Source organism: Anser cygnoides, chromosome 6 (genome assembly GCF_040182565.1).
Source record: "Anser cygnoides isolate HZ-2024a breed goose chromosome 6, Taihu_goose_T2T_genome, whole genome shotgun sequence".
Taxonomy (NCBI): Eukaryota; Metazoa; Chordata; class Aves; order Anseriformes; family Anatidae; genus Anser; species Anser cygnoides.
The window spans coordinates 27,215,539-27,240,922 of NC_089878.1; the positions used below are offsets into that span (position 1 = coordinate 27,215,539).

Below are 25,384 nucleotides of genomic sequence, written 5' to 3' on the forward strand. Positions count from 1 at the left end.
TTACATAAAAATTAAATAATACCATACTTCAGAGACAGGGAGAAGCACTTTTATGGGCTGAGAAAACACACATGAAGTGTAAGCTTTCCATGCAACAGCACGAAAGGTGGGAGCAGGGCTGGGAGCAGAACAGACTTCTTCCGTCTCTGTGCACGGAGAAGGAAAGAAGAGAGCAGCCAACGATCCTGGACGTTGAATTCTTCCTCTGCTGGGCAAAATGTTGCATTAGGGAGAGTTACCTGAGTCATTTGTTTTCTACAGGCATTGCACTCGCTTAGAAAAAGGAGACCTTTATGTATTGTGATTTAATTGATCACTTTTAAAACTGCTAAGACTGAGGAGTGAATTTAAGAACGAGTTTTTCGAAGAAAAGCTGCTGGTCCCAAACTTAAGCAAGACTTAGATTAATCGCAGTCTTGTGTGCAAGAGAAGCCATTTGAGAATCCATCAAGTTCATGGGAAAGTGATCTTGGAAGAGCAACAAATAAACGCTGTGACCTTTTGACTCTGCGAGCCCTGGAGCTGTGGTGAGTTTGCAGTCAGGCACTTGGTTCCAGACAGGAATTTTCATTGCTGCAGCGAAGTAAATCACCGTGAGGAGGAGGCCTCGCCGGCCCTGTCTGCGTGGAGATATTTTCAGAGCTCTGATTCCCTGCGGGTGTCCCCTCCCTAAGTGACAGCGTAAATGGGAGCCAAATGATAGATCTGCTCTGGAAGCTTGAAATACCAGCATTTTAAACCAGGCAATTAATATAGTCCCAGAAACCAGCCTTATCACCGTTGTGGTCTCCAGTGGGGGCTGTGGCTGAATCCCGACAGTACGGGATGGATTTGTCCCCAGGGCAGATGCGGTGGCAGGGCAGAGGGTGCTGCAGCGCCCTGTAACAGCACCGTCGTGGTGTGGCACAGCTAGGCACCAGAGGGACTCCGTTCCTATCCACGTCTCTTCAGCGCTTTAAAGAAATTAAATTAATGAGGGGAAGTAAAACAGCTTTTAGAAAAATCACTGTTTTTCACGAGTATTAATTTAACGATGCTTAGAAGCAAATGCTTTTTAAACCGTATGGTAGGGGAGGGGAGTTTCTCTGCAGTTAAATTGGCTGGTTTGGCTTTTTTGGCTTGGATTTTTGTAGGCTAGCCAGAGCCGTGTCTACTCTGGTTCGGACTCTCATGTCTCGTGTTTTATTTACAGTTAAGCTGCAGTCATCAAACCAAGTGTCATATTGCCAGAGTGGTTCTCAGACCTTGTGAGATCAGGCCTGGAAGGGTTTGAATTGTCTTACAGAGCTTAAAAACTGGGAAAGTGGCTAAAGGTTCATTCTGGTTTGACTTAGGTATTTTGCAGGGACAGAGGCAAATTTGTTACGGTTCAAATTTTCAGTTTTCTCTCCATCTGTGGTTCCAAATGAACACTGGAAGGAGTTAAGCCTGGTTAAGCCAAGGCAGATTTGTGTCGTGAGGTTGGTTGTGAACCCTGATGGATGCAGTTGGGTGTCAGATACAAGGCTGTTGCTTACGTGGTTTAGTTTCATAAAGCATGAGTTGACATTTCAGCTTTTCCAGGAGCTGCTCGATCTCTCTCCTTTCCTGTTTTTGTGTTGGGTTCAAGCTGTTTGAGAGAACTTGCTTATCCCAGAAACTGCCACCTTTCCCTGGTCTGGGTTAAAATTAGCTGAGAAGCTCCCAGATTAGGAGGAGGAAGAGGCAGACAGACTGCGTTGTGTCTCATTTCCTTAGGAACGGGGAAGAGCAGCGGTGTTTGTGTAACTATAGGAACTACGCTTTGGAGAAATGACCAGACAGTGCAAGGCTCGGGATAAAATCAAGAGTTAAAAATGATGGTTTCTCCTGATCAGCCATCATGTACAAGGAAATAAAAGGGCTGAATACCTCTGAGGCTGCTCAGGGAGACAATATGACCAAGCTGGATGTTTTTTATTCTGCTTGATTGCCTTCCTCACCATTTGAGCTCAGTGTGGCGTGTCGGGGGTATCACGTGAGGAAAGTAAGAGGAGTTTGTGCTCCATGCAGTCATTACAGGTTGTCCATGGAGAATACAGCTAGTACAGCTGTTCTCAGCGTTGCAGCTCCTGCTGGGGGGGGTCTTCTGCACCAGCAGGCTCCTCGCAGTTGCTCACCGATGCAGCTGTACGAGCAGAAGTCTGTAGGGGATGCCCTGCCTTTGTCTTTGCAGTCTGGGTGGGCTCTGTCCTCGTCTTCAGAAAGAGACCACGCACATTAAGCATGCTGAGATCCATTAAAATGAGACCTTTTCCTCTAATGCCGGCAAAATCAGTACTGCTAAAAGGAGAGTCTTGCCCTCATCGTGCCTAAAAGGCTGTTATGGAGCAGCGCGCAGGGCTCGGCTGTGAGTGTTAGAAACCTCTGGAAGAAAATTGCTGCTGCTGCTCTTCCCCTTGGCAGAAGCAGAGCTGTAGGTGTGAGAAAGGCTCTGCCGGGTCGGCTGTAGAAGCATCCTCTCCTTCCTCAGCTCATGCATGCTCGATTCGAACCTGTGAAATGCCCGAGAAACAACAGCTGTAAACTCACTTCTCCAAAATACTTTGTTTCCCTCTTTTCATCCTTCTCCCATCTGCTCTTTTCTTGTGTTTCTGTTCCTTTGGTGCTGATAAAAACCCCTCATATTCATCCTGTGGATTCTCCTCCCTCTCAGGGATCCGATGAAAAACACAACAGGCATTTGATGTAAATCAGAGTAAGATTCTGCTGGTTTTCCCCCTACTTATCACGCTCCAGGCATTAGTATAATAAAGGAGAAGGCGGTGACTCTTCAATTTACATTCCTCAGGGCAGATGCCTTCAGCATGTGTGAAACGGGAGAGGAATGGTCAGCGTGGAGAGGCGTGAATGACGAAGCCAGGGCTGAGGGCTGGTCCTTCACCCACCTAGGTGAAGGCAGGGACGTGCCTCACTCCCTTTCCCCCGCAGTGATTCACCCTGAGCGCAGCAGCTGGGGAGCAGCCCTGTTCCAGAGCAGGAGACCACAGCTGTGATGCTGGTCTACCACCAGCAACAGAGCGAGAGCTGTGCCAGGGACTTTCTTGCACGCAGCAAAGCCAAACGGGAAGAGCTGGGCTGGCCTGGCTGGCACACGGGTGCAGAGGGGCAGAGAAGGGGGATCCTGCCCTCCACTCCACCCTACGCAATATTTCCTCCCGCTCAGACCCTGCAGGGTGGCCACATGCAGCCTGGTGCTCGCTGTTTCTTGCAGCTTTTCTCAGGCAGAGCTGAAGGGGCTGGAGCTGCTGAGCCACACGTTGCTCTCTGGGTCCTGCCGACTGGGAGGGCTGGTGCCAGCCTTTGCTCAGAGCAGATAATGGCTTCCAAAGCAGATGTGATTGCACTATTACGATTTTTTTCCTAGTCAAAAATGGCTCTCCGATGATGTAAAATTTTTCATTCTGATTGTGCTGCGATGCATGTGTGTGCCCATCACACTCCTCTGCTCCCCCAGCTAACCATCCTTTCTGGCGGACAAAGGTTCCTTCATTCATGTATTTGCCATTTTTTGTCTCTTCTAAAAACTCCTTAAATTTCAGTCACTGGGAAAACATTTAACTGCCTTAACATTGCATCATGGGGCTGAGCCTGATTTGTTGGGGCTTTGAGGCCAGACGGCTTTATTAATGACAATGGGTTCCTTTTCAGATAAATTCTCCTTTTCAGAGAACATCTTTCCTAAAGAGTTTCACAGCCGATTATGGACACAAATAACTCATCAGAAAAAGTTAGTGATACTCAGTGCTTGGCAAGCCCTGAATTATTATCCAGTTAATGCTGCGGCACTGTGCACTTCCAGCTGTGTTGCAGTGGCACGCAGACCCCAGCAGCTGGTGCAGAGCTCATCAAATAGCTGTTGAGCATCATCCCTGATTTGTCATAAACCTAAAGGTTCCTCTGGGGAGAGAATGTTATCGCCTGCCACAGCCCGGCTGCACGACAGCGATGCTCCGGCACTGTCGTTATCATGGGGGTGATGGTTGTTTGGATTCCTCCCCTTTCTCCTTTTTCTTTTTATTATTTTTCCCTTTTTCGGGAGAATTGCGCTCACATTATTCATAGCCTTATGCTTCTAAGTGGTTGGTCTGGAAATGCAGTTTGGTGTATGCTTTAGGGCTACCTACTTCCATTTCTTAATAAGAAGCTGAGTATATATTTTAAAAATATATATATTTAAATGCCTAACATTACCAAGAGGCACAGAATGGAGTTTTTTTGAAGGGCTCAGGTACCTTATCCCTATGGACAGGAATGGAGTTGGAGGTGCAGGTTGTGGGCTGGACAAAAGCCATGGTTTGTGTAGGATTTCAATATTTGCTCTTATTATGATTAGGGACAAAACTATAAAATTTCAAAGCTGGAAAGGAAATTCTGGGGGAGAGAAAAGCATTAGCTGGGACTCACAGAAATACTTTGTTTTAAGAAATGTTTATTTTCGGACGCATGATACAGAAAATGCTGAAGCAAAACCTTATTTCAGGATATTTTATATTTCTCAAAGTTTAACATGACTGGTTTTGCCATTGGCAGAACTTTTCCAGTTTCCTTCCTTTTTGCCCTTTCAGACACAGCTTCAGCAGAGCCGATAGGATTTCCCTACTGATCAGGGCAAAAAGCTTCCAAAGCTTTTCTGACCACCTCACTCTCGGCACTGCTGAAAGCCCTGTGCAGGGATTCACGTGCTCCCTTAGCATCCCAAGGACTTGGAAAACCCAGCCTGGGGTCTGGTGCAGGAGGTGTTCTGCAGATGCAGGAGGTCACAGGGCGGCTGCTGACCCTGGTGGCCCCATCGCTTAAACCTTTGGTGCTTCACGTGGTCCTTGGTGTCATGCAGGTGACAGTAAGGCTGCTTTTCCTCTTGGATCCTGTGTTCATCTCAGCAGGGTCCAAGCCATCGCAGCCCCTAATTTCAGAGTCCAACTCCTCAGCTCTGCCAAAACCCCTTCAGGCTTTTAGTTTGGGCACCCCTTGTTAAGTCACCGGTAAGTGGCCCTTGTGCTTGTATAGAAACATTATCAAAGGAGACTTGGAAGTCACTCCTGGCCAAGTCCCAGCTGGCTGTCTCTGAGCGACACCTTGTTGTTTCTCCTTCCCTAAGCCGCACCATAACCCGAAAAGATTTGCCATGATCTGCAACGGGCTGCTCCAGGGGTACCTGGGCACTAGTGACAGGCAAAAGTATTTGTGTGTTTTCCGAGAGAATCGCTCCTTTCGTGTCCGTGTTCCTTGTGAAACGTGCCGAGTCAACACGACTGGGCTGCGAACGCCCCAGTGTCTGTGCTCTATAAATATCCTGGGCAGATAGAGAGTGCAGAAAGCAAACAGAACACTTACGTGGTAAGGACTTTGCTGTCGGACCTGCCAGCTTTGTGCGAGTTGTCGTTGTGACCGTCTGTCACAAACAGGCTGCAAAAAATACTTTCAGCTGCTTGCGATGGAACGGGCAGAGGTGGAGGCTTTGTGTTGGCTCGAAACAGTGAGATGCTTTCGGGCCAGAAATGTTCCTTCTGCTGCCAGCCCCCAGGAGACTTCTTTGGCCTGAAGGCTCGCGTGTAACGGCTTATGTATTAGCCCAATAAAAGATGATCTACCTTGTCTCTCTATCGGTCCATCATCTAAAATGTTGCTGCGGCTAATGGTGGCTCATGCTTGATTTGTACCCAGTGTATTTTAAGGCTGCAAAGCTATCTAGCCAGGATAGATGTCTGTCTCAGTGCTGTCCTCTGCCTGTTATTATATATGTTTGTATTAGTGGTGAGCTATCCTGTAGTGTTAGTCAATTTAAATATTGAAAACAAATGTTCTATTTCTCTGCCTTGGGGCTAGGAGTGATTATTTCAGCCTCTTCAGTGTACATGGATCTGCATCTGTTAGAGGTCTCTATTCTATAATGAGCTCAACATATGAACTCAGTTTGCAAATTCATCTGAGAAACGCTAAAATTGGCACCTAGTTCTGGAAGTACCTATGGTGGCAATGCATCCAGTGGTATAAATACCACATTGCTGCGGAATCGCAGTTCTTTAAACTCAGCCACTTGGGTCAACGTCCTTCTGTCTCCTTATTGTTTACAGCCCGATGTTTCGGTGTCACCAGGATACATTATTATGACCCTGGGATGCAAACAGCCCATCGCTGAGGGCTTTTTTTTTAGTAACTTGGCAACGTTATCTAAAGCAAAGCAGACTCTTGAAAATTGGGACATGCTGCAGTACAGAGGGACAATGAAAAGTATTTGTGGCACAGAATATTTCTCAGACGTTTGAAATCTCTGTTATGTCAGTCTTAATCAGAAGAGGAGCGGCTGAAGCAAAAAAATATTTTTTTTTTGCTGTTTAATGTTTCTGATAAAAAGGGTATTTGAAGAAACACCCTTGAAAACGGTATGAATTCGACCCAATAACCTTAACGAGGTTTATAGTGCTGTTTGTAAATAGGTGTTTAGGGAGATGTAAAATTGTAGATGGTTGACCTGATAAACCACAGTATCATTTTCCGAGCTGGTTAGGTGGGTCGACTGGCCAAATGTTTAGAATCAGTACAGCACATGTAGTACAGATTTGCATGAGAACCGTATCGATTTGAGGTGCACGGGAAGCATTTCCATGCAGAACAGATGAGCTGCTGGATTTATTTGTATTCCGAGCTGGGAGCAGGCGGAATTTGCCCAAGAGACCCCTTAGGGTCCTAATGTGAGACGGAGCGAGGCTGTGGGAGGCACTGCCTGTGGGATGCAGCGAACGGGAGCTGCAGCTCTTGGGTTCAGCTCCGGGCTCAACCTGTGTACCCACAGGGGCCACCTGGGATGGGCTCCGTCAAATGCCCTCCTTTCTAGCCCTTGGCTCCAGGGAGAGCCGCTCCTGGACTCTTGGTGTGGAGGCAGAAGTAGATGCTGCTCTTCGTGGTGCTCTTGACATGCGTCAAGGGGTGAGTCCCCAGCACCGTTTGGGGGCTGCGTGCTGGGTTCGGTGTTTGGGGGCTGCACAGATCGGGTACCATCAGCAGCAGAAGGTTCAGCCCCTCCAGAGCATGGCTTAAATGGGAAACTACATCTCTGGTAAGTGGAGAAGGCAGGCGGAGCCCAGGAAAGCTTGGGACACATTGCTGTGAGTTGCAGAAAAAGAACAGGAATTTCACAAAACTGATAGGCAATATGGTGATGAGCCATTTATGATGAAGTGCCTCAACGTATCCAGATCATTTTGAACATTTTGTTTCTTCAAGCCAATGTCAAGATCTTTCTGTATCCTGCAATCTGGAGCTCATTAAGTGCATGACGCATGGAAAACTGTGTTTGCCTCTTAATACTGTAATACTGGGGAAAACAAGTTCTTAACCCCATTTCGTGTCGGACACCTTCTGCATTCCAAATTCAATCCGTCTCATACACGTGTGCTCGCTGTGTCTAGGTGTGAATAAGAAAGTCAGGCTCTGTGCAAAAACCTCCCCTCGTCAACACTTGCTTGAAGGTAAAAGAACAAAATACAGAAGCCGCAGTGCTCCATCCACCTGTCACGGCCTGAGAGATGGAAATGCCCCCGTGCTGCCAGTGTTACAAACGGGTATTGCTCCGGAGGGAGATATTGAAGGATGCAGTGCATTTCGGAGTTTGTTGTTGTCTGCTTCAAAGTGAGGAGAGAATCAATAATTTGTTAGCCTGTTAGCTGATGGCTTGTCCGTGTGCCAGCTCCAGTGCCCTCCAGGAGAAGCTGCCAAAGTGACCGAGGGAGGAAAGCGGGATGTGAATGCCACAAGTCATTTTCCTGAGACTCTTACGTGGGAAACCTTTAGAGCCTCTCGGTAAGGACAGAGACCTTTGCAGGCTCAGTTGCTCTTTGAGCAAAATTCCTTTTGAGGTCAGTACACCCAGTGCTGGAGTCTTTTACCTCGATGGGATTTGAGTGTGTGGGTAAAAGGTATAGGGAGGGCATCAGGACAGAGTACACTGGAAATGTTTTCCTGGGAGGCTGGAAGGAGCCCACCAGGCGTAGGCTCTCCTGGAGTGGGCATACACATGGAGAGAAGGCTCACTTTGTGAAAAACAAACCTTCCTTCTGGCTTCCTCTGTGGTCATGTAAGCAACAGGTGAGGTTTCTCTTTTCCATACCCATGGGGGGCCCAGTCCTGTCTCCCTGGGGCGCTGCAGCTCACACTCCCACGTACAGGCACCAGAGGGGTTTTACAGTTGAGACTTTTCCTTCTTTCACATCCTGGAGGGGAAAGAGCCCCCAGGCTGGCACCAACACCCCCGCCTTGTATTTTTAATTACAACACAGTCCCTTGAAGCCATAAGTTGTGTCACACATAGGAGCAGGTCAGAGCTGGGGTGCTGGTTTCTGCTATCCTCCAGCTACCTGCCTGCTCCATATGCTGTTGTAGCAAAACCCCATAAGAGGCCCTTGTCCCTGCTTTGCAAATTATGGGATGCCAGCAATGTCCTCAACAGAGATTTCCCCTGCCTGTCATTTTTTTCCCCTCTTCCTCTCTGCAAGTTCAAATGTGTCTCCTTTGTAATGGACTCAGCGGAAAGATTGTGCCTCTTTATTAACCTTCAAATAAGGGTCCGCCAGCTGAGGGAAACACAGTTCTGCAGGGCTGGTGGTGTAAAAGTCACTGCTGGTGTCATGCAGCTGTTTAAAATCCTAGAAATGGGGCTGCTGCTTTTTGCTTTTCGTTTGGTTTGAGGCTTTTTTCTTTGTGGTAAAGAGATGTAAGTCGTTCCTTTTCTGCCTTCTGCTGAGTGACTTATAAATGGCCTGTGCAAAGTTGGCTCTAGAAATTACAGTCAGAAAAATATATAGACTGTTGCAATGTTTTTATGGATCCCAGTTCATGATATGGGGGAGATTCCATTATAAACTTTCATTCAAAATAAAGGAGGAACACTAAAAATTCTGCTGCTGATCAAGGGAAAGTAAAACTTCGTCAAGGCAACTAACACTGAGCCATCTTATACTTTATTCCCTGCTGTTTATCTAAAGCACATTTCTTACATTCAATAGATTTGTACCTCTGGCAGCTTATATCTCCATGAGTTTAAGAGCCTTTGACTAATGAAGACCAGAGAGATTTCTGCCACGCTGCCACAGCCCCACTGAAGGAATCATTTCCAAGCGGTTTGCTCTCCGAGGGGCACATAAGGCCAAAATTAAAAATAACTAGCTAAATAAATAAGCGCCTGTGTACATATATATACATATATTTAGATGTTCAGATTATATTTATATACATATGTATAAGTTTGTTTAGAAAAAGCCTTAGCTCCGAGCAGCTTCAGGGGGCAGAGAGTGCGTACAGCAACACGGTCTGCTAGGTGGGTCTCGGCTGTGTTACAAGCTATTTGCAAATTAATCGTGGAAGAAATCTAAGCTGTCTGATCCTACGGGTGAATAAACGTGTGTGTTTGTGTGAGCGCATGTGCACGCATGCAGAAAGGGGCTGCGAGGGAGGCCTGCGCTTAAACTGCTCAGACGAGTTTTATTGCTTCGGCCCACTGGTGCTGGTTTGAAATAGGGGAGCTGATCCGATTAAGGTGGCTCAGAAATGTCTCTCAAAAATGGCTTGTAGGCCCCGGTTCCCACACTCATTTCTTTCCTTGATTCACTTCAAAATCTGCTCCCCTTGGCATTTACACAGAGGCACTGAAGAATGCATTGTTACCCCGTGGTTTTCTGTGACAAAAGGTGGTTTGGGGTCTGGATCAGAGATGGACGTACAGGGAAAGCGCACAAGCCAGAAAGTGGCTGTGTCAACATTACATGTGGAAAGTGAGAAGGTATATGGATGTGAAAGAATACATCCGAATTAAACAAATATCCACATGAAGGGAGAGGTAGCTCGAATGAAACGGCTGCAGTGCCCGTGCTGGTGTTGGCCAGGGCCTGACTCCACAACAAGTGGGAGCGCAAACATCCACACCAAATCCTGCGTGCTGGAGCTCAAGGTTCACATTCAGGAGAGCATACACGTTCTTCATCCTGGTTTGGCAGCATGGTCCAGAGCCCATTGTTTCCCTGCAAACCTGGTTGACAGCCCTTAGGAGACTTGGGGCTGTACCAGGGCCCCGTGGGTTTCAGCGGGGCCTAAGTCGCGTAGGGGTGTTCGTGGTGCCACAGGGGCAGAGCCTCTTCTGAGGCCTTCAGTGAGTGTACATGTGAGAGATGCAGGGCCAGAGCAGCCAGGCTTGTTCATGGACAAAGCATCTCCTGTTTTAGCGTGATGTGTCTGGGAAGAGCACAGCAGGGCCTGAGGTTTGAAGCTGGGCTTTGTCAGGACAAGAAATCCATTACTGTGCTGTCGGTGAGACCCTGCCTGTGGCGTCGTGCACCAAGATGGTGCTGTCAAATTCGGAAAGTAATCACCGGGGTAGATGACAACATTAAAAGAGAGATGCGAGTGGGAATGAATTTAGCCAACTTCATCTAAAGAAGTGTTTAATGGCAGGATGATCATCATAAAGGCCATTTAGTACCAGGAAGAGGAGATGACACGTAATACATGTAGTAAGTAGCACAGAGAACAATGAATGCAATTTAATAAAGGGCAAATTCAAACTGGAAATGAGGCTAAACTTTTGGATGGTTCAGGGCAGGCAGAAAGGGAAATCATTTGCTTAATGAGGTAGTTATGACAAACTAGGTAGAAATATTCTGGTTTCCGAATTCAGCAAGCATGGAATTGAATCTTTCCTGCGTGACACAGTGGGTTCGGCCAGGAAGGCCGGCGGTGCTCTGTCAGCCTTGGCCGTCGTGACCATTAGTCGCATTAATAATCCATGTTGGAATAAAGACACTACAGCAGCATCATTACATGTGGAGGATCCTTCCTTCATCTCTAGCAGTGAAGAAAGAAATCAGTTTTTTTTTTTTTTGTGGCTTCACAATAAGAAACAAAAAGTTAAGTGTGCTGCGCTTGTACTAGCAGAGATCTGAGGACGGCAGGGAGATTTCCAGCCCCACAGCATTTGTGCCTGGTCACAGCCGTGTTGTGGCGTGGCTGCTGGGGATGTTTCCTAGGGCTGCACGGAACTCGGGTACCTGGCTGCCCCCTGCATTGCAGGGCCAGCTGGATGCCCCCGAGGAATCTCTTCGAACCCCGACTCTTGTATTGCACTCCGGCTGCTGCCTTGAAGCAGAGCTGACCTGATGGCCGGTAGCGATGCAGCGGTTCGTCTTAATTAACCACCTACAGGTCTCCCTGCTCCGAATGTGCTCGTGCCCTCCTGCCTGCTATGGCTCTTTATTAGGAGCATGTCTGAAAACAGCCTTGTGTCTGCGTTGCTGCGAATGCTTTAGGAAAAAAAAAGACCATAAATGCATGCTGCTAGAGCCTCACAGCTGAGTAAAAGTGGACCAAATGTATTGCTGGTGTGAACGTAGTGGGATGAGTGAACAGTGCAGGAACCGATACTGGTGTTTGAAGCAGTGAGCCTAGGATGATGGATAAAAGTGGTGAACAAAAATGTTAATCTCTTCGTGGCGCAAATATACAGTTGATGTTTCTGGCCATATTTTAAATACATTGAAAGGCATGAAGTACCTAATTAATGAGGTTTCATAGGGATCCCAATTAACCACTAATGGTCGCCAACTGCAGTGTCTGAAAATGAAGTGAAATGAGGGGACTCCGTGCGTGGAAGCGGCTTGTATTGTCCGACGCAGCTGATGATCGCTGTGCTTAAGTAACTGAATTCTCATAAGGATTTGAGCTGCTTGAAAATAAAATGCAATTTCTCCAGGACCTTGATAGTGATCAGGAAGTGAATGTAAAACTGTGATCTCATGTAATTTGGAAAGTTAATATAATAATCTGATTGGCAGAGCTTGCTAGGCATCTAACTGTATACTGAAAAGGAAAAAAAAATAGTAAGGTATGGATCTGTGCCAACAGCAATGGAAGTGGAGAAGGCAGTAGATTTTATGTCTTAAATCATCTGAGATGAAAATGGGTGGTGTCCCAAAGAGAAATAAAACAGTGTGCTATTTGCGAAGAAAATAGGTCAGTCTAAATAAAAGTGTTGGTTGTTACATGCTACAGTAGATACATGTTGGAGAGCTGGTTGGAAAATTAATTTATTCCTGTAAAAACATAGCTCTTATAAAAGTCTTTCTTTAAGCTTTGAGGTTTTCTTTGGAAGAAAAATATGTATTTTATACACACACATATATATATATATATATATATATATATATATATCAGTGTCCATCTACCAGGAAGTTTCAGATGGAAGCCTGGTTTCTGGTCAGCTTTTTTCTCCCCCGTGTAAACACATGCTTGCAGGAATATGTCTGTACTGGTGTGGACATTGTTCACTCTACAGCAGAAATGAATCCCTTTTTACAACCCATCATGTTTTGTCTCTTGGTTCTGCTTTGTCCTGGGCTAGACGTATGGGCTTTCCTACCTGTTAGCTCCGTGTCCCCATCGTGAGTTTCCAAGCTTTGGTTTCCAAGTTTCTGTTCCAGTTGCAGGTTTGTAAGGTGCTCTAATGGCTTATCATTCCGGATCTTCTCTACTCTTTGCAGACAAGCTGAAAATTAGCAATAAAGTGTTTGATGATGTTCAGTGAAAGCCATGACAGAAGTTGTGCAAGCAGTAAGTGTCAAGGAAAGAAGCCGTAAAGGCTGAGGAAAGGAGATGCAAATTGTCAAGAGCGAGTGCAAGGCGCATTTTTCTGAAATAGCTCATCTTTTTGGCTGGGATCAGAGAACAACAATCTCAGATTTAATCCGTCCCTCGTATGAATCGCTGAAGTTGTTGAATAATAACCCATAAAATGTATATTAGCAGAGTTGTGCCAGGACCCTAGGAAAGGTAATGCTCCCTAGGTGTTTTGTGGGAATGTTTTGGACCTATATAGCACATTACCAGCATTCATCAAGTAATATACAGCACTCTTTGACTAACTGGGGAAGTTGAGTTGTCAGCAGGAGGTTAGAGAAGATGATCTGTTGGTTCCTTCTTGCCCTAACGTCTCTGAATAACGGCAGTAGATGCCCCTAGCGATGCTCACAGCGCGTGTTTGCACTGAGTTGCAGAAGGCTGTGTGATCAGCATGCTGACAGTCGTCTGCGCTGCTACAAGGCGGAAGCGTGGCTGTTTCAGAATCTGTTGGGATATTTTATGTTGCTTAGGCTGGTGGGTGTCATGTGGCACTAGAAAGCAGAAAGTTGGCTGGCAATGTGCTGCTGGTTGCAGGTCGTTATTTGAGGTATGGATATGTGCATCTCTCTGAATAGCCGGTGCCTTTGTGGCTTAGACTTTTGGCTGAGATGTGGAAGACAAATATTGGAGGCTGCAGTTAAATTAGGCGGCGTGGAGAGTTATACTTCAAGCTTTTAGGCTGGGACGTCGGGTTGCTGCTTGGGGTTCAGATGTCAGGTTGTCTTTCCCTAGAGGGTCTCATTTTTATTCCCGTGTGGAATGGGAGAAGCTCTGTGGAATGAGAAAAGTTGTCTGTGTTGCTGAACTATGAGCTTGTTTCCTGTATCTTCACTCCTTTAACTGGGTGTCAGTCGCCTTTTTTTGGTTAGATACCATAGACTAATTCCCGTCTCTGTTCTGGGTCTGTAGTTGAGCAGAGCAGTTCATCACCAAGGGAAAATAAGTCTTTCTTTATAACTGCTTCTCTTCATTTTATCTCAGCTTGTCAGTGTCTGGCAGATTCTCCATCCTTTACGCCATTCCTCTGCAGCTCACTTCACAGAGCAGTCATTAGCTCTGCATATAGGGCAGGCTGGGGGAATTTGTTGCTTCCCTGAAGTTTCATTCACTCTTTCTTGGGTTTTCTTTGGACTTTATATTCTTTGTAGGCTGAAAAGGGCTGGGTACTGCTCTGAATCTGGTCTTCACTTTGTATATTCTTAACACTTATAATTACTACTAGACTGGACTGACCTCAAGTGGTATTGTAACTGTGCCTGATGTTTCTGTTCAGAAAACATTTATAATGCTGGCATTTGAATCTCATTTTGTTAAGTTTACTTGTACTGTTTAGAACAATTTGAGGAGATTTACAATTGCTTGTTTTGTAATACAGCCACGAAGAATTAAGGGAAGGCTTTAAAAGTACTCTCTCTTTTCCTCCAGCCAAAGAAACACAGTTTTCATCTATCATCTTATTTAGGGTCAAAGTTTGGCTTCTCTCTTGGTGCACTTGATGGGCATATATAAGTGCTGCATCTGAGTAGTTCGCAGAGGAATTTGGCACTCTGATTTTTAAATGCGGTGCCAAACGTGCAGAGAGAATAGCGTAGCTTGGTTACAGTGGAGTCTATGCAAATACGGGAATTACATTTTCAGGAAAAATGACTATGAGAAGAGAAGACTTAGAAATCAATTGCAATTAAAATTGTAACTGGCTTGGTACTGGGGATGGATAGCTGCTAGCTTTAGATATTTGCTAGCTAGGCAGAAACTCAGAAAATTGTGTTTTCCGAGAGCAGAGATATAGAGGAAAGATGGCTTTATGTTTAAGGCTCTACACTGGGACTCAGCAAATTGACTTCCCTTCCTTTCCTGGCTGCCTCGCAGGACGCCTCTGTAGTCCTGGGGATGATTACAAACTTTTTACCATATGTTTATGCTGCGTCTAAGTGATCTGGAGCCTCGTTTTAGTTGGGGTTCATGAAATTCTAGCCTACCAAATAATATTTACTTATTAGTCTCTACCAGAAAGTAAACATTCTTTGGAAAAACTAAACTGAGTCACGTTTATACTGAACAGGGATTCTGTGCTCTAGGCAGTGATTGATGAAAAATAAGGCCTTCGGAGATGATGACTATATCAGACTGGATGCTCAGACCAGGCATGGGATCATTAAAGTTGTTTCAAAAAATGCTGGGGGGAGGAAGAAGGGAGAACGGGAGGAGATGCTGACCATGAGGGCCACGGGCTATTTTCCCAAGGTCCCAGGAGAGAGGAAGGGCCTGACAGAAGCAGAGAGAGCCTTCCTCAAAGGGGACTTTATAACATCATTAGTGTGTTGGCCAAATTCAGGCACACTTCAATATTAATGAAGGATTTTTTATTTTTATTTTTATTTTTTAGATAAATCATCCACGAACGAGTTTATGAGAAAAGTAGAAGGAAGAAGGCCAAAGAGGCATGCCAGAGAAGGAAGCTTGCAGAGTCCAAGGGGTTCAGAGAAGACTGCAGTGGGACTGCCTCTGAGAGGGAGCGTTTACATCGCTAATTCTTGAAGGGCTTACCTTCTGGGACTCTGAGCTTGGATTGCTGCCGGAACATTTGTCTGGGACTTGGCCTCTGGGCTGGTGAGTTAGTGATGGAATGATACATGTCTCGTGTGCTGAAACATGATGTTTTCAGGTTGCTCACTGTGAGGAGTTTTGGGCTCTGATCATTCTGTTTCTCCTGCTCCAGTGAGGACAGGATGTGTCATACAGCAAAGAAGGTAAAGAATCACAAATGTTAGATATTGGGTTTTCCAAATGGCTCAGGGCTCTCTTAACACTGTCATCATTGGACTCAATGGGACTTTCTCCCCTGACTGTTGGGAGCAGGGATCTTGTATTCCAGCCTGTAAAGTAGATAGATTTCTGCAATCATTTGGATACAAAACATGTATATATGTCTGCTGCAGTGCAGGGAGATGATGCAGCTGTTGCAGATGCTGTTTAGCGGTAGGAAAGCAGTACATTAGCAAGGTAGGTCGAATTCAGCCCCTAGTTATACCAGTTCAAATGCAGAATAATGCTGTTGGTGTGTTTAGCCAGAATTTTTTGTTAAACAGATACCTTCATTTTGCAGTCACTCGGTACAGGTACACGTGATTGCACTATGGGCAGGCAAGCGATGAATGGAACCTGATTAGTTTGCTCCTAGAGTGTATCCCAGAGAAAGTAAATAGCATTGCAAAGGGTTAGCTTTGCAATATTGCTTTTCCACTGTAGCATTACAAGAATGTACTATTTACCATTTGTGCCCAGTTTGTGCTATCTGAAACTAGGAAAAGTGTCCACTTTGGAAAAGTTGGAGCTTCTGTCTGGAACACAACAAAACAAAAATTTTAAATTTCCTTACGGAAAATGGATTTTTGATTTTAACAGAAGAATAAAATGGTTCTCTCTGTTTTTGTAGAATGATGGATCCAACAAGGAATTTGCCAGGATAACAAATTTGGTCCCATCTTGGTGATTCACTTCCCTTTGGACTGTCTGGCAAAGGCATATAAGTCCACATAAAGTTGTTTCAGGGGAAACAGCAGCCTGGGAGTCCTCCGAAAAAGAGGAGGCATGAAGGAGCGACAGGAGTTGATCTGATGGTTCCATTTGCAGAGAACTGTCTATGGAAGTGTGTTCAGCAATCCCCAGAAATCTCAGATACACAGTTGATATGCTAAGTGTAGGTTTAGCCGTCTGACAAGGGAAGTCAGGACCATGGAGCCCATTCCTGCTGCTGCAAGAAGATACGCAGCGAGAGGGGCTAAGTTACACTGTCCCTAGAGAAAAAAGAACAGTTGTGTGCTCTGTATGCTCAGGGCTTGCTCCTCCTGTACTGTGAGCAATCCAGAGGCAGAAAAATGTTGTCTTAATTTAGAGCTGCTTGATTGCATATCGGGGATACTAGAAGCCCTGTGAATTTGATCTTAAAATCTGCTTGGGCTTCCAGCACTTAGCTTTGTGGCATGGCTGCTGCAAGCCTGGGGTTGTTGGCCTGGAGCTGCTGGTGCTGGGACAGCGCAAGCCCCGTTACCTGCCTCCCTGGCACGCTGCAGTGCGAGCTGCATGGGTTGCTCAGAGACAAACGGGACAAGCTCGGTTACCTCACACCTCTTTTTAAAAAGACCTGGTAAAACCAAAAGAGTAGACGTGCCAATGGTGACACACCAACTTTTACTGACAGAAGAGAGTCATGTCAGAAGTGCTGTGGGCAGATCTACATACAGCATCCAGGGGCTGGTTTAGAAACAGCGCAACGAGCGAACCTTTGCTCAGCGGGTTTCGCTTCTCTGGTCCTCATTGTTCTGAATGGCGCTCAGCAGCTGTACTCTTTGGAGAAGCAATAGTCATTTTCTTTGACCAGAGATGTTTGCAGCTGTCTCCTGTCTCCCCTTGAACTCTTTTCATATTCATATTTTCATTGCTAATGAGAGTCTTGACTATATGCTAAAAAGATCCTCCATCCCTTCAAATTTCTCTTGGAATAGCTAAAGACAAAAGAAGTAATGAACTAAAGCTCCCTCTGAGTCTTTGACTCATCCAATCACCCAAATTAATCAGTGTTAAAGAGAAGTGTGCTGCTTGGTGTGACCACCCAGGGCGCTCTGTCTGGCTCCACGACTTCGGCTGCTTTGTCTCAGTATCACAGCACGCATATGGTGTGAGATTATGCTCTGTCCTCAGGTGCCCGCCACGCTTACCCGAGGTAATCAAACCAAATGCAGGCGAGTGGCAGCTACAACAGAAAGTAACTTCCAGGCAGCTGTAGGATTAGTGTAGGCCTTTACGATCAAATTTTCACCTCCAGTGTAAATCCGGCAAAGGAAAGAGTGTATGTAGATGCACACCTGTTGAAAGCAGAATGTTGACCTAAATGTTGTCTTTAGCCCATATCCCCAGCCTGCCTCCGTGACCTCCTATGTACACATGCATGCTCTTGGTGACAGCCTTAAATAAATACTGCTGGCTGCATGTGCAATAGGCAGGAGTGAGAAGCGCCTGGCTCCAGGATGTCCTCAGTAGAACAATGGCAAACAATGGCAGTTAGCATCTGGGGGCGAGACTGGCCCATAAGTCGGGGTTCCTCTCTTCCCCCCAGCTGGGCCACTGACTTGCTGTAAAACCTTCCCAGTCACTCAGGTGATTGAACCTCTGGAGGTTCAGTTCTGCTTTGGAAAAGCAGGAACAACGATTCCTTTGAGCTGTGCCTCCGTAGCAGTGATTGAGCTGGGCTGACAGGCACCAATGCAGTCTTCAGGGAGTGGCAGCGCTGAGGTTGCTCTAGTGAGCATTTTGTACTAGGGGAAGAATGGATCCTTAACATATTTAATTGATAATCTCTGGGTATGTACACCCCCACTTCTACGTTAAATACTCTTAGTCATTTACTGTGTCTTTCCCTCTTTTGTTTATCTCACATTCTCATCAACAGGAGCTTAATTTTAGACCATGATAAAACTTTTTAAGCATACTTTTACTGGATAAAGTCATTAAGAAATCTGCACACTTTTTTTTTTTTTAAATAGTGACCCCATTCTTGCTTTCTGAACTATCCTGACTTTTTTTAAAAGGGAAGCAATAATGAATTTCCATATGGGCTATACCCTGTAAAAAGATTATCTTCATTTATTCTTTTTATAAAGTTTTCAGAAGGGAAGGCACTGTCCCAATGCACAGAAGCAATTTTTCTTTTCAATGGATCCTGTGACTCAAATCTAAACCTCTACTCTCAAAGGAACACTTTTCAAATGTTTACTTACTGCTTGATTCCTGATAGGCAGTCTGGAAAAAAATCAGATGAGGTGTTGCTCCTGAAAGTTATACTGCTTTATATTGTTTGAAAGGCAGAGATTGAGCTGATTTGTCTAGCAGCTTGCCTTTTCTCAGCTGGGGGAAAGAGTTCCTTTGTAGCTCAGGCTATTATCAACAGTCCAGTAAAAGTGTTTTATATATATACATAAAAAACATACAACATTTATATAAAGCCTTTCATCTTGATGGTTCCAAAGTAGTTGAAAATTTGTCAAATTTGTCAACTACTTTCCTCAAAAGTTATCTCTAACTTCAGCACAAAAACAGAGGTATTTCTGTGCTGGCTGAAACTATTTTTGCTACTAATAGCTTATTAAAGTAACCATCAGAGTTGTAACACACAGATTACAAAATTTTAAACTAAGAATTTTAGAAACTTTTTCCTAATCATGTAAGAGGATTTAATCAAACATGAAGCTGCTTTCTTGTTACAGTGAGGCTGGGGGTAGCTGGGGCACGAGTTGTGCTGAGCAGGAGAGGATCTGCACTGCGTGTTTGTGGTGGGTAACTGGGGAAAAAAAGATAGATAATACAGTGCTGAAGACAAAACCAGGGTCATGGGAAGATCCTCTTTTGACAGATGCTTGGTGACAAATTCCTCTTCTGCAGCACAGCTGGAACAGATTGTTGTGTATGGGTGAAAACTGCGTGAACAAACAGGGATGCCTGTCCCACTGTGCTACCCCTTCACCCATCACGAGCTTGCCAGCAGGGTGCCAAGAGGGGATTTCTGCCTGGGGCTGGTGGTGCTCCTCACAGCCGTTTGCCCTTTACCTCACTGGTGACACCGTGACCTTCCTTGGCCGGTGCTTCCATATGAGACTTAAAACTGAGCAGCATTTGCCTCTCCTGGAAGGGCTCTGTCTTCACACGTCCCCCGTGCTCGCTCTGCCTCCGTAAGGCTTTGTCACAGGATCCTCTTGGCTGCTGAACCTTTTCCTTGTGCAAGTCTTTGGCTACCTCACGAGCAAACGTTGCAAGGTGACTAAGGGTTTCGTGATGGGATCCATGGCATAAGCGTGTTAATGGAGTCAAGTGCTATTTATTGGCTCCAGTGTATTTCACTGCGCCCTTGGCGCAGTCGTGCTTCCTGTATGAAACTTGGCTGGAGGAGTCAGAACTGCAAGACATCATCCCAAATTCCAGCTGGGATGTGTAACTTGGCTACATGACACTCTCCCCTCTTTGCCCCCCTTAGCCACTTCCCATGTTAAATAGTTTCTCAGGACTCCAAGGGGAAGGCGGAGATAATCTCCAGGCAAATGATTCTGATAAGTAGGAAAAATGTGTAAATAAAATAGCCATGATTAATAGTAAGAAATTGTCACTTGTCTCACTTGCCTGGAAGTTGTGGCTTGCTGAAATGACAGCCCTTGTCTTGCTGTTGCCGGGGTTGGGATGCAGAGAGTGAATGCTGGGGGTGGGATTTGTTTGACACATATTTTCAAACTGGAAAAAAAAAAAAAGTGTGATTTATTTTCTTTTGCTGCAGCCTGCTCCCAATTTTGAGTTTACATTAATAGCTATGGGAACAGCAGTTCTTACTGCCATATACTTTAGCTATTAACACTGTGTCTGGTTTGACAGTGCATCTCTCTTAAATTTTTTTTATTCCCTTGTGATCATAAAATATGTATCAGCCTTCCTTTTTAATCTCCTTTGGCATGTCCAGCTAGTTAATGTGCATCTTTCCTCCTTTAGAATTTGATTCTTCTAGCGTCATATACTTAACTAGAAGAAACAAACTCTCCGCTAAAACTTCCTCTTGTTTGTTTGTTTCTTTTTATTTATTTATTTTTAATTGGGAACTTGTTTGAATTCATATTTAATGGAATTATTTCTCCAGGAGCCCCTAACAGCCTTCTCCCCGAACGTTTGTTTCATTGATATTTTAATTGCAGTAATAATCAGCATTCAGAATAAGAGGTCTTTCCCCTAGCTCAGTAAATCCATACTGGCTGAGTAAAGCATGTCTGTGATTTATGTGCAGATAAACAGCTTTGGATCCTGTCCAATCACTTCATCAGTTTTAATTCAGCTGCCTAATCAGTAGCAAACAGGAGGGTTGGTTTTTTTTTTTTTGCTTTGTTTTGTTTTTTTAGCAAGGTGGGGGTACTAATAGAGGGTTTGGCATAGTCCCCAGAATGGCACAGATACTCCCCATTTCTCATCATGTTAGTGTCAAAGTCAGCTCTAACTTTCTGAAAGAGCTTATAAGAAGGGATGGGATGCCAAGGCCTGCCTTTAGGCTTTTGGTGGTATCTAAGAAACCATGCAGATATGCAGTCTGAAAAACAAGTCTGCTCTTATCTCATGATTTATAAAGGACATCCTTTGGATGCCTGAGAAACGTGGAAAGGCTCATATGGAAGCAGATTTTATTTCCTGTGTGTGTTTAGGAGTTGATGCCTTCAAGATTAGTTTCACAGCAATCAGGTTACTGCTGTTGCCGTTTCCTAAAAGGCATGGTGACTTCAGTGCGGTCCGGGAGGTGGAGGTGCCTGCGGGGAGGCAGGGCAGCACCAGAGGGAGGAGGATCATCCTCCCTGCCCTTCCCGGTTACATTGGGTAGGACAGCCAGACCCTGGCATCCCACTGGAATGAGCACCATCCTCTCTCCTCCTGTGTGCTGCTGGCCACAGCGTGGCAGGGTGGGGACAAGGCAGGGTGCTGCTCGCTGATGCCGTTTTCTTCTCCATTCCCGCCCTGCTGTGCCGCAGGGTGGATGCTTAATGCTTGGTGGCGAACCACTGGGGTTTTGGGGACAAAAGCTGCACGTGCAGCTCTACAAGAGAACAGCTCCTCCTGCAGCTCTGCAGCTGAATAAGGGCAGGGATGGTATGGCCCACTGCCACCTCTGCAACTCCATCCCACGGGGTGCTGTTACATGTGGACTGTGCACACTGTGCTGTAAAGGCCAGGGTGATCCAGATACATCCAGACTGAGGCTCTTCTAACTTAAGGCTCAGGACCAGAGTCCTGACCTAATTTTTATCTACCATAAGCTAAGCAACTGCCTATTAACATTAAAACATTGGACCATTTACATTATTAGCTGTTGGTGCCATGTGTCCAGAGGTGAAGTGTTCCCTGATTTATAAGCAGCCTCTGAAGGATTACAGAGAACAACCCCATTTTGCTCACCAGATCTAGGGCAAGCAATATCACCCACAATAATAAAGCTCACCTAAAAAGCTTAGCAAGGTTTGAACAGCACACTGAGGCTGTGTGTCTCTGAGCCTTGTTGGTTATCCAGGCTGCCCTCCATTTCCATGGGTAACTGTGCCTGGCCAATTCCCTTACGCTGGGAGACTGCAGGAGATGTTAGATCGCTGTTCTTCTGGATTGATTTCTTCCTCCTTCATAGCAGCCCTTGCTGGTAAGCCAGCGGCAAGCTGGGGAAGCAGTGCTAGGCTGGGTGGCCACCACTGGGCCATTAGGAGGCAGGTTCACTGGGAAGGAGAAGACATCAGTGTTGCTGCTGTATCTTGTTGGTGGTTTACATCATTGCCCAAATGAGACCCAACAGCTTTTTTTTCCATTTCAGGTTAAACCCCCACAGCTCCATGTTTCATCATTACCAAGACCGTAAGGAAAATCCCAACCAGAGCTGTTAAATTCAAAATTTTTTTTTGGCTCAGCCTTAATTTCCTGCACACACCCATAGCTGCAGGGGCTTTAAATAGAGCTTTGAATCATGAAATTCGGAGAATTAGGCTGGGCTGGAGGGAAGGGCAGTAGTCTGGGTTAGAGGCAGTTTGGGATCGGTTCGCAGTGCAGATGTGCGTGTCCCGAGGGACCTTGGGCGAGGTGTTTAATCCATCTGCCGTGCTGGGTTTTGTCGGTCTGCAAAAGGGCAACAACACCTCCCCGCCTTAAACTGGAGCGTGGATAAAACACGTTACGAGAGGGAAGAGATTCAGCTCCTGTGGTGGCTCTGGCACAGCTCCACCTCCACTGCCGCAGCACGTGAAGGTTTTTGGGGATGGCTGTGAGCAGTGTTGGACCCATCTCCTGCAGGGCCAGGGGAAGGCAGCGTGCGGGTATGGCCTGGGGACAAAATGGCGGTCGCGGCCCTGAGGTGACGCTGAGGCCCGGCTCGGATGGGGCTTTTTCGGTCTGGATACAGCAACCCAGGCTCCTCAACTGGGCAGTTTGCTCCTTCAATGTGGGGATGCCCTGCTTTTGGCTGAGACAGCGTGGATTCGGAGAGGGAAGTTTGGTCTTGTCTCCTGATATTTATCTTATCCTACTTCTCAGTTGATGACAGCACTATGGAGGGGCTTCCAGGCTTGGCTGAACACAGTCGACAGGTCTGGTTCTTTCAACCCGAGCAGGAGCTGTGAGCACCCTGTTCCTGTTAAAATTAATGTGAAATGAAATTCCAGAGTCCCGAAAGATTAAGACAATCCCGTCTATCGACTGCTTTAATGGAGAGATAGGAATGGCTTCATGCTGTAACCTGAGAGGGAATTCAAACATCCGACAAGTAATTTCAGGAGAACGCTCAGTTTCTTGCAGATCAAAGGTGAGTTTAGGGAATCCTCTATTCTCTGGCCAGAAGGGAGCTGTTATGTTTAGAATTTGGCAGTTTGCAGCCCAAAAATGCTGCTGGTGATCAAACCCAAGAGTTTCTGCTGTCCAGTGGCTTACGTTTTAGAAGAGACTGCCAATCCTGGGGGTCTGAGTTCACAGATGCATCTTATTTTCTTACAGCCTGGTATTTTGGGCTCTGATCTGCCACCTGGGGTATCACCAAAAAAAGCATCTCCACTGTTGTCATTTTAGAGTAAGAGAAAACTGGTAGTGAGGGCTGAGTCCTTTCATGAGGTGATCTGTCATCCCTGGCATTCCCGTGGGTTTCCCACCTTCAGGATTCAGCCCTGGCAGAAGCTGTGGAAACTTTCCCATCTTCAGCCCTCTCCTGTGATTGCTTCCACAGGGAAAGACCAACAGGAGAGGGAAGGAAATAGAGAAGGGTGCATATATGTGTCACAGTCTTAAAACGTTTCAAGAAGGGACTGTGGGAGCATTTTCTGGATTAGAAAAATGTGATGAATGAGACTTCTTGTAGAAAACAGTTGCTGCAGTCCTCTTGGTGAACTGGGTGACTGGTTCCTCTGTTACTGCACTTTTCAGATGTTGCTACAATTATGATTTTTCCTTTTCTTTTTCTTCCTTTTTGCAAGAGTCACACTACGTAGAAACCATTGTTCAAGTGCGATTTACCAGGGTGGTGACAGGTCTGCCTATGGCCTGTCCCTGAGCGTGACACCTTAGCCCCAGGAGTCCTCTGGTATGATACAAGGTTTTGGCACTCAGATTTTAGTTTCCCTGGAAAAACCATTTTGTCTTTTTAGAGCCTCCGCTCCTTGTCTGTGATGTAGAACTAATAGCATGTGCTCCTTCTCAGGAGCACGGTGAGGATAAACCCATCTGGTTTGTGAATGCTCAGACGTTGCTGTGATGGAAGCCATGTAAATAACTAGATAAATGATTTCAGTGAGATCGGCTGTCGAGCATAATAGGTAGCAGGGTCAGAGTCTATTCACAGTGAATCATTTCTTACTGGCTGAGTGGGATCTGTGCTCACAAGCCATTGTGCAGAAACGTCCTCTGATTTTTGCTGTCTCTGTCTTTTCCCTGCCTACATGTTCAGCTCCTTGATCTCTTGCCTGGAAGTTCCAGGGAGCAGGGACAGCTGCGTCCAAGGGCTGCACAGAGCTTAGCACCAAGAGTTCAGGCACAGGGTAAGCTTTGGGGCGCTGCCATAATGCTGAGCTAAAAGACCTCTTATTAGAGAACAATCTAGAATTTAGCATACTTTGATATAATTTTTGCCTCTTTACTTTCATTGGGTTAAGATGGAATTGAGGGTTTTGGACCAGACAGATGGGTGGAAATAATGAAGATAACCTCTGAGATGTGAGTTTCTTGAGCAGATTTGTTCATTTTGTGCTTTGCTGTGGGATCAGCACCCTCAGTGTTTCAAAGAGCAGGGATCTTGCTCACAGCTAGCATGCTCGCTGTCTGCCCTGCCAGGCTTACTGTGAGACCTGGGGCAAAACGTGTAGGCAGCATTCACACCTCTTCATCTGGCTGCAGCTCATGGATTGACTTGAATGGTTTAAATAGGTCTTTACTAATCTGGATCTCTGACTACATTGGTGAGTAGTTCTGCTGACAGAACGAAGCGTGCAATAAGCTCAGGCAGGGGTGAGTGATAAGGCAAGGAGATGAGTGGTGGAGACAGTAATCTCCCCACGCAGAACACTGCATTGGGGAAGAAGGTGTGTGCTCACAGCCTGCATTTCTCACTGGTGCATTTTCCCCTTGGAAACTGGGACAAGAGGATTCCTTGGCTCTCCTGGGAGGATGAAGTGGTCAGTAGTGTGCAGGCAGGGCTGCACAGTTTGTAAGTTAGATTGAGTGTATTGAAATATTTATTGTTTTTACAAACATTTGCTGCTAGCAAATCTGTAGGTTCAGATTTTTGCAGAAAGCAAACATGAAGAAAGAGGATTGCAGCTGAAGCAAGTTTTGAAACAAACTTCAGATGAGCATTAAGGAAAATTTTTACGTTGCTCTGTGGTTAAATTTAAATAATATGTTTGTTACATTTTGTTTCTAGAATAATGTCAAAATTTGAAATTAAATTCTCTTCCCCATCAGAAGACATAATTAGAAATATCCATTGAAGACTCGTTTTCTGATGTTTCCACAGGTTACTAAGGATTTTCCCTGGTGCGTGACTTCGAATATGATACTTCAGTAATGCAGAGGCTGTAAGTATATAATATGATGTTTGCAACCCTTCTTTAACAGCTGTGTTTACACTGTATCTAGATCTTGATAAACTTTGCTAGACTCT

General features: G+C 45.7%; 1 protein-coding gene across 9 annotated transcripts in view; it reads left to right on the forward strand.

Annotated features, from left to right (window-relative positions):
* SEMA5B (semaphorin 5B) overlaps positions 1–25,384 on the forward strand; it is a 270,246-nt gene that overhangs the window by 58,041 nt on the left and 186,821 nt on the right. For all 9 annotated transcript variants that reach the window (XM_066999196.1, XM_048072218.2, XM_066999195.1 and 6 more), the window contains exons 2-3: positions 15,071–15,294; positions 25,238–25,298. The gene's annotated coding sequence lies outside the window, so the exon portion shown is untranslated. The remainder of the gene's footprint in view (positions 1–15,070; positions 15,295–25,237; positions 25,299–25,384) is intronic.